We start from the raw sequence: 13,976 nt of genomic DNA, 5'->3' as shown, positions 1-13,976 counted from the left end.
GGCTGAGCCAAAAAAGGACGAGCGGTCTTCATCCTCAACCGGAATTTACGTCTTTGTTAACACGCCCACGCGCGCGCGTGTGCAACCATGCGCCGGGAGGTTGTCCGCTGCCCATCGCTCACAAAGTCTCCGTTGGCCGCTGTATGACAGCGCATGTTTGGTATACTCTGTTCTTTCCGGCAAGTGCAAGGCTCTGTGACCACTTCCTTCACTCTTGGCAAACAATTGCTTGCTCGACACCCTTTGACCTTGAACTCGCTAAGTCCCCTGTGGCCACACCCCATAAGAAGAGTGCGCGTCCCTATATACCGCGCCTTCCGAAACAATTAGCCTCACTTTGCTGAAGAATAGGCGTTCCTTAACATGGGTGGGCCAAGGCGCTCCGGGCTTTTGTGCTTGCGCGTATGTTTACTAATACGTCAGTGGGTCCTCCCCCTGCGAGCAATATCAACCCTGTGGGCTCTATTCTGCGTGATGCCAAACTTTGACGATTGAAGATTCCAGGGTCTCAGTGTTTGCGTTCTTCTTTCATTCCATCGCCACTGTTCCTCCTTTTCGTTTAGCGTTTTTTAAGTCTTCTCCAGGAGATATCTCGACGTTGGTCGTCTAGCTCTTCACTTCCCAGACACGCCAGAGTGTTCACTTGATTGCTTTTAACGTGCTTTTCGCGGAAGCCAAGCAAATTACTGTCTCCCACCTAGGTGACGGGTCCCCGTGTCATCCTGGTCATACATGCGTCGTATTAAGCGGTACATTTAACGGCGTCCTGCTGTCATGTGTTCTTTGCGAAGGCCGCGGTAATTCGACGCAAGCGCGTTGGTTTGTCCCTATAGTAACGTGATGACCGTAAAACAGCTCCTTATTAGTTTGCACTTCCTGGTCGGCCGGTCTTGCCCTGAAAAAGAAAAGAGCACAAAACAAGTCGTTGGCGTCACGGATTTTGCTACTTTCGATGGCAGGTGTCTAAAAGTCAGATCTACCAAAGTGGCTCTCGTATAGGTAGCGACGCTTGAGAGAGACTGAAAATCAAACTGGTTGATGTTGTTATGACTCAGAAAGGTCAGTATGAAGCAGCAGGATCGTGCCCGTTACACGGGGTATTTTGTAACTTCGGAAGATTATTGTTTTGTTTTCTTCGGCAGTGAGACGGGGCGACGGAAGGCATTTGAACAGCGTATGGCCTCCTCCTGTATACATCGAGATGGTACTCGAGCAGTATGGTTAGTGCCGGTGGCAGTCGTGGTAGTTTGTAGCAACAGGCGGGTGCTAGGCTGGCAATGAAAACGATATTCCACATAATTAGCGCAGTGATTGGCAGATACACAAAGAAGCTGAGTAGATACCTACTTAGTGACATTGTGAGGTTGCCTCGTCGTTCTCCACTCCAGTCTCGCTGCGAAGTTCTGATGACCCGGAGAAATAAATGACGGGCACGTAATCGTTCCTCTTCCCCCTTTCTCACCCACTATTTTTTTCCGCTCTGTGCTCTTCCCATGCTTCTGCATTTTGTTGGTTTCAGTAGCCGCGCTACTTTTTTTAGTGGCCTCTTTCCTTGGCAGTGGTCCCAGCGTCGTCCAGGTGTTTCGCTTATAAAGCACTACGAGTATGAAAAAAAGCTACATTTCTCTCGTACTAACCACTCCCTTAAAACCTAAAGATTATAACTGCGGTACCAGTGCTCTTATGTAGCCATCCTTTAAAAAAATGAAGAGAATAAATATATAAATACATAAAAAAACAAGTGGAACCACTTGCAGCAGAACGCTGTTACCGTATTGCCTCCGTTGTTCTTTGAAAAACAGCATTAAAGCAAAAGCAGTTAGTTTAGCACAGAACAGTCATAAACCGGGACTGTAATGAGAACAAATTCACAAGTGCTAAATAAAAACTACAGCAGGAACCCAGGAGGGAAAGAGATAAGTAGAAGGCAGGGAGGTTAACCAGAATAACGTCCGACCAACGCGCGCGCGATCTTCATTTGCGAACTGTAGCGTTACATATGTTCCCGCCCCACTGCAGAACGCCACTGCACACAATAAAGCGAGGCGTACTCACTGTGATAGCTAAACCAGCGTATGAAGTGCGCGCTACAACAACAACAACAACAACAACAACAACAACAACAACAACAATGCAGATTGCAGACTCCCCTCGTAAAGCACAACCTTTTTCCTGCAACGTTGTCACGCAAGGCGATACGAAGGCCATACGCTGAGGCTGTGAATGCGCGGCGCGCACTTTCACGCCATGGCTGCAGCAAAGCAGACAAGCAGGTAGGTTGTCGAGACCGGTGCGATAGCCTGACGTATGGCGACGGAGCACTCGCGTGACTAGCGTGGCCGAGCTGGTGACATGGCCAGGTAATGCGAACATCACGACGGCGCTCTTTCCCTGTGCATACACGAGGACATGACGGTGCTCGCGCATATCTTCCGTCTCGTCTCCTTAGCGTGGTGGCATTTTATGGGGATAAGCAACACCACCTCGAATAAAATTAGAACGGCTGCCCTACGTCGAATGACATCACACTGACGAGATGGGCCTGCAAGCTGACTTCGTTAACCTGTGGCTCAATCTTTGGGCGCTGCTAGTAGCATGTTAGAGCTCCGCTGCTGGATTGTTTCGCTTTTATAGCTGCTAAGACGAGCTGACAAGTGCATAGTTCGTGTCACAGCTAAGCAGTTACGCCAAACACACGAACAAAAGAAAGAAAGAAAGAAAGAAAGAGAGAGAGAGCGAGAGAGAGAGAGAGGACAGGAAAGGCAGTGAGGTTAACCAGAAGGACGTCTTGTTTTCCACCCTGCACTGGGGGAAAGTGTATGGGAATGAAGAGAGAGAGAGAGAGAGAGAGAGAGAGAGAGAGAGAGAGATGTGTCACGGTGGCATACCCGGCTGCTGCATGCGCCCAGTACGGGTGTCGTAAGGAAATATTGAGGTGCTCTTGTACAACGACATCTTGTGGAATGTTGGTGATCGTTGCGGTCCAAGACAGGGAGTGAGCACTGTTTTACACGTGTTAACACTGCCCGACCCAAGCGACTCATTACGTTATGCGGCGTACGTGCTTTTGAACAGCTACCCAGCACAACGTACGACTCCGTCTTATATCTAAGGATTAGCGTCACATTATGATCTTTCTGTGAGTGGTCATCTTGTAAGCGTTCTTTTGACGTCTCTTTCTTGTGGCCACGTTCCTACTTCCCTAAATGTTGTGTCTGCGTCAAACCAGAGTTCTGCGCGTGCGCAGTACACTTCCTTTCCTTCTTTCCGCTCCCACCCCCCTTCCCACTTCGGGGCATAAGAGCAATCGCACACCCCAAAATAAACGCAGTCTATGTTCAAGCTATCTCTGCCTCGTAACTGTTCCGGCCGCGTGCCCGTGGCTATGCTACACTAAATAAGTGCAGTGTACTGATGATGGTCTATCTGCCAATTATCGGTCTTTCTTCCCCTGCATATTATTCTCCTTTCTTAGTGAAGAACGCTGTTTTTGACAGCGAAAGGCGTAACCTAGAGCTTCAACAGTCTTATTAGTGTGTCCCAGCTAACGTTAGCCAAGCTGTTCAACGAAAAAAAATATTAAGAGAAAGCAGGTACTAGATATGATATTAATACGAACTTCTTTTTTTCGTTGAACAGCTTGGATAACACTATCACTGGGACACACGGTATACAAATATATTTGCGAGAATAGATGCATTTGCAATGGCAGTTCAAGGACATGTGGTACCGTCGGCTCCCGGGAAAAGAGAGAGATAAAAGAAATGAAAGAAAGGCAGGGAGTTTAACCGGAAGTTAGATATCCCGTTTGCTACCCCGCACTGGGGAAGATGTAAGGGGAATAAAGTTGGAGAGATATATAGCGTGAGTTGCAATGCCCTGTTCGATTGATAGCAGCCTTACAGTGTCTGTCCACGTGCGCACAATAAATGTCCACCTAGCATCACGCCAGCTGCAATAGAAATACTTATGACGTCATAGAAGTCGCTACATTATTCGCTCCCATATAATTGAATGAGCCATAAATACTGCAAGAACTAATAATCGTGACGGTCGATGCCTCTCGCCTTTCGTTCGCTCATAGGAATTTTTCTTGTTTATCTTCAATGTTTGCTCGGCGCTCCTGAAGCTGCAACATAAACAGTGGTCTCGAACGGCCATTCTGCCGATAGCTCGTTTAAATCATTTCGCTATACAGCGGAGCGAGGTGTCACACCGGTAGAGTTCTATATCCGGAACGGGCCGACAAGTCCGTACACAAATTGATGTCGTTGTCTTTCATATATGAAGTAGTCGCTGAAGCACGTCGCCTGGACATCTAGAGGTTGTAAAACGTCGTGAATGTGTCATCGGGCACAAGTTTCCTCCAATGCACATTTAAACACGCAAGGACGCAACGAAAATGCATTTAGTACGTCCCCTACGATATTCTTTTACGACGCATAAAGCGAAAGGATAGGAGTACGTTTCGGGAATGCGACAAGCAGAATTCTGACCCTGAAAGAATATTGCGGCTCGGACAGAGATTTGCAGCAAGGGCACTGAATACAGTATTTGTGATGCTCTACCTGCTATCGATCTATGGCGCCACACCGTATATACTAAGCATTTCATGCAGTACACCGCCCAGCGGAGTCCAACTAAACCCCCTTTCCGGCTCTGCGGTAGGTTAGCCGCTAACGAATGTGCCGCGACCCTTTACAAGAGCGCCATATGTCACACGAAGATGTTTATCCAGGTGAGCGACTGGGCCAAGCGCGTTGTCCAGATATCGGGGAGATAACTGTGTCAGGTTGTGTTCTAGAGGAAATAACTCCTCTCGCGTATAACTCGCCGTCGTCCGTTGCATTGGCCACCGAAGTGGCGTTCAGTGCGCCTCAAATGACGATACATTTCATATTCATTTCACAACCGGCTATTTCCCGTGGGAGTGGCCCTTCTCTCTGTGCTCCAGTTCTGGTTATTTCGGCTCTAGTGCTTTCTCCTTTCTTTCGTCTCTGTCTATATTTCATTTCGATGTCGCACAAATGCTATACTGCGATGCAGGACTTGCGCTTTGCAGTGGCGAAGCGGCAATGGTGTGCTGCTTCTGTGCCTAGCTATAAGGTCTGGGGTTTTGATTGCCACCCGCAGTGACCGCATGCCAGTTGTTTCGCAATGCAGAAAAAAAAAAGCAGCAGCCATGCAACTAGTTTTGAATGCACGTTAAAGAATCGAAGGTGGTCCAAACTAATCCGAGGAACCCTGTGCTACTGCGTCGGCGTGTTCTTGTGCGCTGCCTTCGGACGTGGAACATCATCCATCAGGCAACACCTCGAGCCTGCCTTCGGCATTCTTTTTTTTTTTTACCATGTGAGATTGGCATTTATTAAGCAAGTGAAGACATAAGCAAAAAAAAAAAATAAAGAAAGACAATAAAGGCGCGGAGAGAATGGATGCAAGGCAGAGGCTGAACTGCCGATGAGTGTTGTTTCGAATTGCGTTGATTGTTCCGAAATAGAAATTTCGTATGTGTAGACACCACGATTTATTTTATGCATTCACATTTGCCGCATATTGTCACATGCAACGCTCTGCACAACGTGTTTCCAACGGGAATTTCCAGCTTCTCCACGCCGATTACATTCGGGCACCACTACGGATTAACTTCACTAAGGATTCATTTCACCTCGCATCGATCAGTCACACAATTTTGTTTTATTGCGGAGCGACCAGTGACACGTTTCTGTCCAGCGCATTTATACCACGACAAAAAAATAAATAAATAAATGAAATGTACGTAAAAACCATGTCTTCACGCTATGCGTTGGAATTATATCTTCGCTACTTCGTTACTTCGTAAATAAAGGAGGCGCTCTGGAGAAACTCGTGAAACCCGAAGCCCTATGTGTCCACTCGTACAGTAAGCATTACTACCCAATACCACTCATTCTCCTGTCAGCGCTGGATCTCGCGGCAGTTAGCATTATTGGGGAACGTATATGCCGCAGTATGCGCATAAAGACGACTGCAGTCGGTCGGCACGCAAATTGTAAGCCCAGAACGTGGTACCCAAGGCGTGCTATAACACGAAGGTCTGTTTTTCGCCATTAGCTTCGCATGTGTTAAAACCTACGACACAAGTGACGCAGACCCTGTATGAATATAAATTCAGACGGCACAATCTTCAGGATCAAAGCGCAAGCGGGCTCAAAGAATGGGGCTACAAGGGGTGTAACGTGGCACTCCGTTTCTTCACGCGGCCAGACACGGCTTTGTTGACCTTTGGGCGATCGCTCAACGCAGCGGAGGAAAGCACCGCCTTTCGTAACAACCGCCTGTTGTCGCTCTTCGCGAGGCAGCGATAAAAAATGTGGCCCCTAATGAATCCACACGAGCATTCGACACGTTTGGGTGCCTCCTTACCGAGAAACCCAGGGGAAACACGGGGAATGCCGGAGACGGAAATTCAAGACGATGAGCAAAACTTCCACATTTCACGAACAAAGCTTTCACTTTGTTCTCGCTTTGCTCGTCATCCTTGCCTCCGCCGCCGAATCTTCATTCAAACCGCGTAATCTTTATTCCCACCTCCTCGTTTGCAGACAGGTACAGCGCGTCAGGTGCAATCATGTATTATGTCGTTCGTGCGCGTCGGCAAGGCATGCAAGAAGCTTTCCTTTCCAAAGATTGTCGGCATCTTCACGGTGACTTCGACTCGGCAAACCGGAGGCGCCGATCGACGCGGCAGTCCGCGCGCCAACGTTGTCGTGATTTGTCAGTCCCGCGCCGACTGCTGCAAGCTGCTGCAAGCTGCTGCGCTTACTTTGGGGACAGTAAAAGGGCATCCGCTCATCTGTCTTGTCGATTACTCGGTCTACATGCATGCCTGCTTCTTATCTGGGCCTGAAGGAGCGCGTCTGGAGAGACCACTCGTGCGGATAGTGGCTGGGGTTGCAGGGACTGCGGAGACGAAGGCTTCCTTGGTGGTCCTTTCTGTCGACGGGTCATCCGTTTTCACCACGAGATGGAGGACTCCCAGATTATCGTGGAACGTTCACACGGGACTGGCTTGTGCTCGGGCGCAGGCGCCATGTTTGGAAGGACTCACGATGGACACTATAGCTACCAGGTTACTTATACTGTTCCGAAACTCGCTCCACAGTGGTGCGGCAGCAGTTTGTGCATTATTCAAGAGAAAAAAATAAATTTCAGTTCGGGAGTGAAGTAACCTTACGACAGTCAAATCACATATTTTTTTACGTTTATGTTACGTGGAATGTTCTTAAACATCAAATTGACAGGCCAACAACACAGAACATTAGTCGACAGCGTCTGCATCAATCGCATGGGACATATTAAAAGTCATTGTTGCCATTTGTCGAAGGGAAATAAGGAGTTGTGTTACTTTTGCAAAGATACGTATAGATCGAGGCCGGTGTAACGTAGCGATTTCTTCCACTCCCTCCCATTACTTTTTTAATCTACTATTCTATACCGGCCGATCCCAGTGATAGCGTAGGGCAAAGCGCGATTCCGAGCTCTGACAAAACACGAAAAGGAGAGGAAATTCGAATAATATTACTACGTTTTGTCAGCCCAGAATTTCAGCGGCCAATTATAGCTGAGAAGTGGACTTACACATCGTTACGCTTTGCTTGTGTGACGCACACTGGGTCTATTGTGTGTGTGTGTGTGTGTGTGTGTGTGTGTGTGTGTGTGTGTGTGTGTGTGTGTGTGTGTGTGTGTGAGTGTGTTTGTGTGTGTGTGTGTGTGAGAGAGAGAGAGAGAGAGAGAGAGAGAGAGAGAGAGAGAGAGAGAGAGAGAGAGAGAGAGAGAGAGAGAGAGAGAGAGCCTGTTTATTAAATCCTGGATAGGTGCGCCTGGCGGCTTGCTTAGCATACTTCTGACAGGAACGATGCGAAATTCCAAATTAGACGATAAGCACAAGGCCAGTAACAAACTTGGAAAGCATATTTAGCGCCAGCGAACTAGGACAGAAGGGAGACGACACCACAATGCTCTAACTTATGTCATCTCCCTTCTGTCCTTGTTCGCCGGCGCTAAATATGCTTTCCAACTCAGTTTACCAACACGCTCAACAAATGGCAATGCCAATAACAGACGAGTAATGTACACAACACGTACTGCAACATACAATATGTATAATTGTAAACATCTCGTTTAGAGCAGCGTCGCGAGGAAAGGTTAAGGGTGCCTTCGCAGCTGTTGCGTTTCGCCTGCGACACGTGGTTTTGCCGGCGCGACTGCGGCGGGGCGGCAGACATTTTGGCCCGATCGTCGTCGCCGCAACACTCATCGCCAGGTGTTTCCAGGCGCGACTGCGGCGATGCGACCGCCTAGGGATCATCCTCGCATTCCAGTCATTGTGCCCGAAACAGGCGATGCCAAAGCAGGGATCTCATTCCAGTTATTGGGCCCGAAACAGGCGATGCCAAAGCAGGGATCTCGTTCCAGTCATTGTGCCCGAAACAGGCGATGCCAAAGCAGGGATCTCATTCCAGTTATTGGGCCCGAAACAGGCGATGCCAAAGCAGGGATCTCGTTCCAGTCATTGTGCCCGAAACAGGCGATGCCAAAGCAGGGACCATCCTCTCATTACAGTCATTGTGTCCGACCGGCAGCGCCACGACAGGGTGCTACGAGATCGTGCTCGACATGGTGCTACGGCATCGCTACGACAGTGTGCGTCACCATTAGCCCATTGTACATTCACGTGCTCGTCTTTTGAGGGGTTCCTTCTTGCCCTCAACTGCGAGAGTATAAAAACAGCTGCCCCCGGACGCCAAAAGGAGGGCTCCGATTTCTTCTGTTGAGTGAAGTGCTCTCCCGTCTCTCTACTTCGGTCAAACCTGACCGCCAACTCTTTGCGATGTTAAAATAAACAAGTTGTTTCGTTGTTACCAGTCGACTCATGCTTTGCCGGGACCTTCGGATGCTGCCAGTTGTACCCCAGGCCGCCAGGCCAACGCTACCCTTGGGGCTTGCGACCCAGGTACAACCACGGGCGTCAGCGCCGAGTTCCCAACAGATCGTACCAGCGGTCCGATCCAAACATCTGGTTGCCAGCGGTGAGATCGCCTCCGACTTCAAACAACTGTCTGCCAGCGGTGAGATCGCGACAACGGAGGCCAGCAGCGAAGAGATGCAGTTGACTGTATGCTGAGCAGCTCAACGACGATCCGGGAGCAGTGCAACGAGCCCTGTGTGACGACTGGTTGCCTGCAGCGGAACGACTGCGCGGAATTCCTGCCTGCGAGGTTTGGTGAGTGCGGGACTTTCTTCTTCTGAGCTTTGCCAGGCTTTTGTTAGTGTTAGAAACAGAGCTGGTAATTGTGGTTGTCGTTGCTGCCGGGTTAGTTTGCGGCAAGACAATAGTAAGCAGTAGAGAAAGCAGCATTCAGAGCAGCCATGGATTTGAAGTCGTTGCGCAAACCGAAATTGTTGGAGCTTGCAAGAGAGTTGGGTCTGGATGTCTCAGACAAACTAAGAAAACCTGAACTGCTAAAGGCTATTCTTGAGTTAGAGGCTGAGGATGACGAGCTGTCGGAATGCCTTGAGACTATTGAGGAGAGGTCAAAAAGACAGGAGCGCGAACTTAAAGAGCAAAAAGAGAAACAGGAGCGCGAACTTAAAGAACAGAAAGAAAAAGAAGAGCGTGAACGTAAAGAACAGAAAGAAAAAGAAGAGCGTGAACGTAAAGAACAGAAAGAGCGAGAGCAACAAGAGAAAAAAGAAGAGCGCGAACACGCTTTGGAAATGAAGCGTCTTGAGGTAGAGATGGAACGCGCTCGTAATGGAAGTCAGGCACACGGTGCAGGAGAACGCGTATTGTTCAAAATGACGGACCTGATGCGGCCGTTTAAGCTTGGAGAGGACATTGGTTTGTTCCTGGTTAACTTTGAGCGAACGTGCGAGAAGCAGGGGTTCTCTCGGGAAACGTGGCCACAGCGCTTGCTCACTTTGTTACCCGGCGAGGCGGCCGACGTAGTCGCTCGCTTGGATAGAGAGGAGGCAGAGGATTTCGACACAGTGAAATCGAGTCTTCTAAAAAAGTACCGGCTGTCTGCGGAGGCGTTCCGTCGGAAGTTTCGGGAAAATGAGAAAGGCAGAAGTGAGTCATATACAGAGTTTGCGTATAGGCTTATGTCGAACATGCAGGAGTGGCTCAAAGAAGAGAAAGCGTTTGGTGACCACGATAAAGTTCTGCAGTGCTTCGGACTAGAACAGTTTTATAGTCGGTTACCGGAGAACGTGCGATACTGGGTCTTGGATAGGCCAGACGTTTGCACGGTGGCTAAAGCCGCTGAGCTAGCCGAGGAGTTTGTGACGCGTCGGGCTCGCGGAGCTAAGGACGGTCAAAAGGGTGAATTTGGCTCGAAGTTTGAGAGGCCGAAGTTCACACCCATGAGAGCAAAGGGGAACACGCGTAGTGCGGATGCGAGTGGATCCGAAGCAGTGCGACCGAACCTAAGGAGACGGCGGCAGCCGAAGCCGAACGCAGAAAGCGGTTCGAGATGAGGCGTGCGGGCGTTTGTTATACGTGCCAGAAGCCGGGTCACTTTTCGGCGCAGTGTCCGGAAACAACACCAAAAGTTGTGTTTTTTTCAATAGGCAGCACTGACGAGAACATGAAGCTTCTCGAGCCTTACATGCGAGACCTCCTCGTAAACGGGAAAGAGTGCCGAGTGCTTCGCGATTCCGCAGCTACGATGGATGTAGTTCACCCGTCTTACGTAGAACCCCATATGTTCACGGGCGAGTGCGCGTGGATCAAGCAAGCCGTGGAAGCTCATAGCGTGTGTCTGCCAGTAGCAAAGGTGCTCATTGAAGGACCTTTCGGAGCGCTTGAGACAGAGGCGGCAGTGTCATCTATGCTGCCACCCCAGTACCCGTACCTATTTTCAAACAGGTCCGATCACCTCCTGCGCGAGAAGGGGCTTTTGTTTGGTGAAGCTAGTGTTCAGGCCTTACCCTTATAAAAATTTCTAGCAACATTTTTTAGACAGTCTATAGACTTTTGTTACTAGAACCTACCAACAGTCAATTGAAATACTACCAGCTGTCTTTATACATCCTAACAACAATCTAGTAACACCCTAGAAACAATTGGCCACCAACTTTCAATAGAAACATGTTCATAGGATGTCTTTAAACTTCGTACCGATTTCCTATGAACATTTGTCTTTATACACCCTAGTAACATTCTTTCAAAAGAGAAATGTTCATATATTTTCTGTTAACTTCCTACCAACCCCCTATTAACAAGCTTTCTTTATACACCGTATTAACATTCTTTCAAAAGAAAAATGTTCATATATTTTCTGTTGACTTCGTACCAATCCCCTATAAACAAGCTTTCTTTATACACCGTATTAACATTCTTTCAAAAGAAAAATGTTCATATATTTTCTGTTGACTTTCTACCAATACCCTATTAACATTTGTCTTTATACACCCTAGTAACATCCTATCAAGAATTGGATCCTATCAAGAATTGGCTACCGTACTTCAACTGAAGCATGTTCATAGATGGTCTGTAAACATTCTACTAACCGTCAACCAACACAAGTCTTTAGGCTCTTTAGTAACACTCTGGCAAAATTTTACTTACATGTGCTTATGTACTTACTATTGACGTCTTACTATTCCCCTAGTAACATTTGTCCCACATACGACCTAGTAGCATAGTGTAAACATCTGTCAGTATGTGTGAACATGTTGGTAAACGGCAGTATGCAACCTAGAAGGTGCACGTAAATGGAAAACAAATGCAAGTTTGCACTGAAAGAAGTTTATTCACACTAAAATATTTACACAGAATTGTGAGAGAAGTATTAGAGAAATTTAAAAAAAATGAATAATGACTTAGTTGATTACGGCATGGCAGCTGTCGCATAATCTCTAGCAAGCATCGATTATGCAAGCTGATGTCTCAGAATGCTTGCAGAATGAACCAACCCTGCACAGAAACAAGATGGTCAGTGTTAACATCATGTTCAGGTTAGCATATCACATACATAGAACAGCTTTTTAAGGTTCACATGAATGCTAAAATTGTGACCGTCATCCCTGTTTACTTGCAGAGGAGATGGCAAGGATGGGGCACACTATTCAATGCATATCCTTTGCGGCGTTGTATTTACTACGTGTTATTAAAATTAGGAAAGTGTACAAAATGGGTTTCTCTACCAATTACCTGCATAAATGAGTTACTCACTAAAAAGTTAATTACATGGTTTATTCATGTTGAAATTCGTAGCACGCACAATAGACACGGACGCAGAGAAGGTGGACACGCGAGCGCTTACTCAAAGCTAGTTATTTTTTGGAAGGAATGAACGTAACAGCGCCTGCTAGCTGCACCGAGCATGTGCAAAACGTGTCATCCATATTTATATAAACAGATGACAGAGCTTGAAGCAGTATTCAAGAATACAAATGCTTTGTCAGTGATAGCAACCAATGGCTGACTGATGCATTTTTAAGCACACATTATATGGAACGCTTCTGTAATTTGACGTGTTCGTTTATTTTTACTCGAAAACAAAATGTCAGTGTCAAAATATACCGGTTCACAATGACATAGGTTGCAGTGGTTAAACAGGTGCGAATGATTTTCTTTCACATTCGCACTTGTCTATCCAGTGCAACCTATGTCATTGTGAACCGGTTCGCTGAAAAATATGTAATTGTGAACCGTGAAGCTATACGCTCAATATTTTACTGTTTCTCATCCTGTGCAGCCAGAGTAGGAAAGAGCAAAGAATGAGTTCATGATCAGACAATATTTACCAGACCTTAGGTCATTGCGAACGCTGTGAAAACGAAGTATTTTTACTCTTCGTGTTTATAGCAACTTCAAGCGAACCCCATGACGCGGGGCAGCTGAAAAAGGTAAAAAAATCGTTCTTAGAACATTTCACGTCGTTACAGTTCGCGCTATAATAACCTGCCAAAATGCGGCATTAGAAACTGAAATAAAATAACATCAAAATAATATGTTTATGGAAAATGATGGAAAAGTACATACCTTTTAATATAATTTGGAGATAGAGAAAACTTCGGCGCATAGCAGTCTTGAGGAACAGCTGTTCGCTATTTGTGCAGTTTAAAACACGGACAGTGCCAATATTAAATCACTTCACACGACACTGCATCGCAGCTGGCAGAGCAGTTCCAGAAACGCTCACATCACGGAACGAAGAAAGCACCGTGGGCTTCGCAAACACCTTGCTGGTTGGCTTGCATCGATGAATTAGCCACAACACAGCATAAGCATAAATAGCAGCAAAAATAGCTAGATTGCTGCTACAATATGCCACGAAACACCTACATCGCTCGACCGTACCATGCCGGCGTCGCAAAGGAACTGATAGCGATTGCGATGGTCTTCCTCTTTGCCTCGACTCGGCCAACTGTCGAATTTGTGCGCATGCGCGGGAGAGGCATGTGACATTCTTTCCATCCACCTGCTTCGCCTTGACCGCCGCGGAACTAAAGCCCCTCTTTAAGCCGAAACATGCACCCCCCCCCCCTCCCCCGCTACCTTGCGATGGTTGACTCACACCTAGACATTCCTCGCCTCTTGGTGAAAGCTGTGGCCGGCCTTTGTGTACGCACCCCTTTCTGGGAACTGCACTTAGAGGGAGGAATGTACCTCATGGCCGAGGTTGAAAAAAAAAAAAAACTGAGAAGGTAGCCGGCTCAATTTTGTTGGGCATTTAGGGGCTGTATAGTTTTATCTTTCGAGACAATTATTCTTCTGAAAACCGACTTTTTCTCGAAATGTAATAAACATAGAACAATAAGATCATATTGGGTAAATTATGTGGTTATCCTATTTTGCGCAAGAGCATCCTTTAGCACTTGTTGCTTTCAAAGACAAAACATTGCTCCCTGGCGCCCAGCGGTGTAGCACATTGTAGTACTATTTTTATAGTCAAATATATGTCCGAAGCGGGGCGGCTATGACG

At 47.4% G+C, this 13,976-nt stretch overlaps 1 long non-coding RNA gene across 1 annotated transcript; it reads right to left on the bottom strand.

Annotated features, from left to right (window-relative positions):
- Window positions 1–11,853: 11,853 nt before the first annotated feature.
- LOC142587243 (uncharacterized) lies at window positions 11,854–13,771 on the bottom strand. Its single transcript, XR_012829411.1, has 3 exons — window positions 13,034–13,771; window positions 12,801–12,888; window positions 11,854–11,962 (listed from the first exon to the last, which is right to left on the bottom strand). It is a non-coding gene; the product is annotated as an uncharacterized LOC142587243 (long non-coding RNA).
- Window positions 13,772–13,976: the final 205 nt, after the last annotated feature.

Source organism: Dermacentor variabilis, chromosome 7 (genome assembly GCF_050947875.1).
Source record: "Dermacentor variabilis isolate Ectoservices chromosome 7, ASM5094787v1, whole genome shotgun sequence".
In the NCBI taxonomy this organism is placed as follows: Eukaryota; Metazoa; Arthropoda; class Arachnida; order Ixodida; family Ixodidae; genus Dermacentor; species Dermacentor variabilis.
Note: the sequence above shows the minus strand (reverse complement) of the source record. Positions and strands in the feature narration are given on the sequence as shown.